The sequence below is a fragment of the Anopheles arabiensis genome, chromosome 2 (genome assembly GCF_016920715.1).
Source record: "Anopheles arabiensis isolate DONGOLA chromosome 2, AaraD3, whole genome shotgun sequence".
NCBI lineage: Eukaryota > Metazoa > Arthropoda > Insecta > Diptera > Culicidae > Anopheles > Anopheles arabiensis.
Genome location: NC_053517.1, coordinates 18,796,780 through 18,802,779, shown reverse-complemented (window position 1 = coordinate 18,802,779; position 6,000 = coordinate 18,796,780). Strand labels below are relative to the sequence as shown.

At 44.1% G+C, this 6,000-nt stretch overlaps 1 protein-coding gene across 1 annotated transcript in view; it reads left to right on the top strand.

Annotated features, from left to right (window-relative positions):
• The first annotated feature begins 805 nt into the window (after nt 1-805).
• Nucleotides 806-6,000, top strand: part of LOC120897942 — a 63,836-nt gene continuing 58,641 nt past the window's right edge. The window contains exon 1 of the mRNA XM_040303175.1: nt 806-3,061. The gene's annotated coding sequence lies outside the window, so the exon portion shown is untranslated. The remainder of the gene's footprint in view (nt 3,062-6,000) is intronic.

Sequence of the window (6,000 nt, the reverse complement as noted above, 5' to 3'; positions counted from 1 at the left end):
GGATTTAGAAGGTGCGGATAACCGAGCGTGAACTGGCGTTTGGTGCATGGTTAACCAAGTAACCAATTATTATATTGGTCAAAATCGGCGAAATTCGACTTACGCGGATATTGGAGTTACGCAGATTCCTCGATAACGCACAAACCGCGTAACTCGGGAACAGACTATGATTCAATACAAAGGTAAACGCATGGCCTTCCATACGTTTGTCCTAGAAGCATAAAAAGTAAATTAAATTTGTTCTGAATTATTCAAAGTCATTGATCAACAAGTCATTGGCAACATTGGCAAAGTTGTTTGCTGTTTTTGAATTTTGTAAAATTAAAAGAATAAAAACAATAATTCAAAAATATTGAATAATCTATCAGGGGATCGTGATACGCGCTAAAATACGGTACTTTATTAGTCGTTACTAAGTTACTGTGTGGCGGTATGACATGCTTTTACAGGATCGAAAGTAAATTTAGTTCATAACAGACTTATAATAAAGTGGGTTTGAGGGTTTTATCACTTATCGAGGTTGTACTAAACGAAAATGCAACACTAAATACTGATTCTAGTTCTCTAAACCCCGCCTTTGATAGCCATTCCATTCTCACCTCGCTGCTTGACAGCAACGGCTTATCTGTGGCTTACAGACAAACCGAAACCAACGCCACCCACTGTAACGGAGAGCGAAACACGTTCTCTCACCAAAAACTACGCATTCCACTCTGCTCGCTCTCTCTCTCTCTCGCGCGCGCCGTACGTTTCCCACTTTCCAAGAAAACGGCCGCAGCAAACGGGGCCGCACGGCCAGCAAACACGTTGTGGGGGTTTGAAGTTGCAAGTTTGAATCGTAACCTCATCCGACGTGGACGCGACGTCCCAGCGCGCTCCTCGGTGTACGCGAACGAAACTGCAAGAACAGGCCAGCGCACCGCACAACTACATCGCTGAACATTTTGAGCTGCACACTCTGTTTCAGCCGACGATCGAAAGGTAGATGCAGTTTGCTGTGCCACAAATAGCATCTCCAAAGTACACACCAACGTGAAGTGGGAATCACGCTGCATCAGTGTTTTTTTTTCATCGTTTGTTTCGGAAGTGGAACGCTCTCAAAACGCGCAGGTTCGCCATGACGGCCCGTTTAAATCTCCCGTGTAATGTGCGTACCCGATCGGGCCCCGCGTAGTGAGCGAAACTTGAGTGTGAGTGTGAGTGGTGCTGTGTAGGGGTGGAATGTAAAAACAACGACGGCCACAGTCAGATCGGAGGGAAACTTTTCTGCTGCTGCTGCTGCTTCGCAGGTTGAAAAGTCATCCGGTGGCCCCCGCGTCGTTGATCGTGTCGTTTGCACCAACACACCGAAAGCCACGATCACACTCACATGCTCGTGTAGGGTAGGGTTGAGGAAAACGGTTTTGCGGAAGAAAGGGCGTACGAAAAGCTACAGCAAGTGAACAGGGTGAAGACACAAAAAAACACCAGCAGTACAAAAACACGCACCACAAAGCGAAGGAAAAAGCTTCCCGTGATCATTCTGACGGAACGGGCTTTAAGTGAGTGAGTGTGCGTGAGTAAAGTGAGTAAAAGGTGTGTTACACGATTGAGGTGTCAGTGGCACAAGAAGCAGAAGAGGAAGAAGAAGAAGAGCAACAACACAGAACAATCTCTTCTGGGGCAATCCTAGTGAAAGAATCGAACAAGCGAAAAGGAACGGAAAAAGGAACGGAAGTGTTTGTCGCTTTGACTCCTATACCCCTCTTACCCCGCACCAGTTCGGTACGCTTCTTCGCGCACAGGTGTGTATGCACGTTTGATCAGCACGACACCAACACAGGAACAAAACCAAGCACACACCTGCACCCTCGCCCCTCCGGTGCCCTGTACGCTGCAACGCGGCAGGAATTTAAAGTACTCACGCTCACCTCCCAGCGACCCGATCTCCAGTAGAGTAGGCTCCAGAAAACCGGAAGCTAGCAGCGATTTAAAAACCGGAAACCGAAACGAAGCAATAGAACAAAAGAAGCGGAAAACCAACAAAAAAATCACAACTACGATCGAACCTGTGTGTACACAGTTTTCTCTTTAACAACAACTAAACAAAAGACGTGTGTTTTCGTAGTCTGAACTTCGCAGTTTTTCCTACTGAAGGCGCTACTCCACGACTACTTTACACGCCCCCCTTCCCTCCACTCCCTCTTTGCGTCTGTGCACCTGTTTTGTTTACACACAGTGCACCCACTTCCCTGAAAAAAAAAAACTGCAACAAAACACACACAGACACATTTTACGAGTACAATTTTGAATTTTCTTCGCGCTCCTGTCGAAGAACAAATTTCAAGATTGATAGTTTTAAAACAAACAAAACAAACAGTCCGCAACAGAAAACGTACCACGATTGGTGCCGCATTCTCGCCCTCCTTGCATCCCTGTGCGAAGGAGTACACAGCTTGGTGGTTGTTTGTCACGGGGCCAAACAAAAACAAAACCCTGCACAGCGCGGTGTGCGGGTGTGACAGCTGCCCAAGTGTCATCGAGTGAAGGCAAAAGGTGATCTTTTGGTGCATTTACATCCCGTTCGGTGGGACAAGCAGGCGCTGCCAAAAGGCGTGGTGTGTGCCTTGCTCTAAAATTTGTAAAGTGAAAGACGGTGACACCGCGCAGCTACGAGCAGTTTGCGACTTCTTGCCGCAGCTCTTGAAGTGTTCTGAGTTCAATTCGTGATTCTTCACAGTGCGTCAGTGAGTGAATGTTTGCGTGTTTGTGTGCGCGCGTGTGTGTGTGTGTTGCTAGCCACAACGATCCCGTGGCGATCTTGTTTGGCTGTCATGTTTTGGTGTTGCTTGCTGGAAGTTGGTGAATCTTCGTGAGCCATTTCCCGGTCCCGGCTCATACAGCGTAAAGTGCATTCCCTGAAGCAGCTATTGATTGTGGAAGTTTCATAGAGGCTGCTGTGTTCGAGCCACCGTTGCAGTGAACAACAGTCCAGACACCACACCAACCACCAAAACAAAACGCGCTACAGAGCAGCAGCAGCAACAGCCCACAACACTCGCCGTTGAACGGAGTTAGAAAGGTAAGAGGAATGCGCTAGGGCTAATTCTTCAACCGCAAAAGAACGGCACACACACAGCGCTGTTCTTGCCGCTGTGTAAAAGATGCGCGCCGTTGCCGTTAAACCTAATCGTCGATCGAGGACGACGACGACGGCGTCGGAGATCTAATGAGACCGACCGGGTGAGGCTGGAGCCGGTTCTGGAAGGGTGAAAATTTAGGGAATCGAGAACACGGAGCAGATCCACAAACCACAGATAAGCATGCCACATGCACACCGTGCATCAACCGTGGTACGTTCCGGTTGGGCAATTTTGTGTGTGCGTCACTGCAGGGAGAGAAGGAAATTGCCCTTCAACGAAGCGTTTTTTTTAGGGCTCAAGAGGTACAGGTGTATTTCTTTAGCAGAATAAAACCTGCCCCATTCATGCTGGGAATGCACGTTAATGTTGAAAGTTTTCAAATGCATTTCTCCATTTTAACGTTCCATTTTAACAAACTTCGATGTGTGTTAAATCACGTGTCACGGTGTTTATGGCTAAACTACTGTGAAATGATAGTACCGTTTAATACGATATATATAAGGCATGTTTTGGAAAAAATGTGCTCTATTTAAATATATTTCATACTTTTACACAAATTCATCCGTTTTTGATCACAAAAAAGGACTCTTTTCAATTGTGTCAAACAACAGTAGCAATCAACATCAACAAACCCATTAGCACCACATGTATGATGCGCTCAATGGGTGGTGTTAGCTCAAACTTTGATCTCATAGTAATAAACTAAATTTATCAACAAGTAATGGAAAAAACATGCCACTTATTTTGCATTCATTGTAGCGTACTGCATTTGCCCTCCTCGTATGTATAATTCAATTTATTTGCGCATCAACTTCGCCTCCGATCGATTGACCACCGTCCAATGTAAACTGTAAAACGCACTATTACTGTACCCAAAACTCCAATGAACTCGTATGAATTGTGGGTGTGATGACCACCTGTGGTTCTTTCGATTTTCTAATTACTCTCCAATTGTACTGAGCAAACCACCTCGACCACCAAAACCACTATCGGCGCATGGGTGTGCAGCAATTTGCAATTCGAACTATAATGACGCATGGGGCAACGGTGAATTTTGGATACTGGCAAAGTTCAGCACAGGTTGTGCTGATTGCCGTGTGCCCATATCAGCAATGAGGAGCGAAAGAGATAGCGAGAAAGAGAAAAACGAGGTGTACGAACAAATATTCCGTTTTGGAAGCTTTGGGAAAGTCTTTTTTTTGTCGGATGTTTTGGAATTGTTTGCCGGGTGTTGGGAAATTGAACGCTAATGGTGAAAGAACGGATAGAAGATTGCACGAGTGACGCCAGTGGGGGGAAAAGGGGTTTTTAATGTGATGTATGTTTTTTGAACGAAAAACCACAAAGAAGAAAAAAACAACACAACAACCGCAACAACAGCACGATATATGCAAACAATATTAATTCTGAATAAATATTCCCATTTCCCATCGGGTTGGCGAGCGCATTATTGCATGGGTTGGCTCTCAAATTTTCCGCTCCAGAGCATAAAATGTGTGCGTGCGTGTGCGGGTATTTGTTTAAAGCATTCGAGCGAAGGAAAAGCTAAATGAATTGAAGTTTGCTTTTATGAATGAAAGCGGAAATATTATTTAGCAAACTTTCCTGCCGCGAATCATGCATTGGCCGTTACCGTGGTTCTGGTTTTTGGACTGTTTAATGTATTTGGAGCACTTTGATGGTATATATGGTAGCAAGGGTAGCACATGGAAGGCAAAAGACAGTTGTGAGTTGCAAATTAGGGATAAATGTGAATCTTTTCACTTGAGAAAGTTGTTCTGTTTCCCCTTTTCTCAATCGTGGTTTGATCTGAAATTTGGATGTGTCCTGGGGATCAATCAATAAACAATAAAAATTGTTACTGGCGATACTGGCAAAGGATACTAAAGTATCTCTAAACACTAGGACAACTATTACGAAATTGAATGGAATGAGTTGTGTTTGTTCGTTTATTCATGCTTCCATTCCTCTCTAGAATGTTCTTGGGAGCAATGAATCACCGCTTAGAGGAGAGACATTTGTGGACACAAGTGTGGTACCATTTGGTCAAACTAACGTAGGTTAAAACAGAAAGTATTTTGCTGTTGTTGTTGTTGTCATAAAAAAGGGGCGTTCAGGCAAAGGAGCTCCGACCTTTCCCTTAAAAGGTTGTTATCTTTATTTGTTTAACGGCTGAAGATGCCCTTTTTTACCATGCTCCGGTTCTTAATTTAATTTTAAATTCATCACTCACATAATCCATCTACCGTCTGCCGGAAGCATCCATCAACCGACCCGAGACGACAAAAGCGATACCAAAACCTGGCAGCGAGCAAAACAAAAAAAACGAAGCACAACGACAATGTTTGAAATCTTGGGCCAACAACAAAATGGGATGTAATTAATGTTTGTCTCCTTTGGCACACCGGAAACCTACACATTTCCCAGCATATTATGTGATGAAATTAGACTTTAATCCAATAACAAAACATCATTCCACGATGCGAAGTGTTTTTTTTGTTAGGTGAAGCAAAATTTATCCTGTCATGTGTTTTGGCGCTCAATGGCGCAGGATGTAATCTTTGGCGATATTAATCTTCCGATGTCCCACACCAGAGTATGGTGAATTTGTTAGACAGAAATTAATCTAAGCTCCACGTATATTGATATCTTACACCCTCAGTTCCGAGAAAATTTCAATCCGTATGCTACTGAGATAGCAAACCACAAAAGAACCTACGTGACAAGTCAAATATCCTTCAGAATTCTGTATGAACAATGTTATGCGAAATATGTTTAATCGAATTCCGTAAAGGTATGACACTTTCCTATCTAAGTTTCATTGTTCTGCTATCGTCTCGTGCGTTCTTTTCCTTGTATTCTTCAACGTCTAGCCACA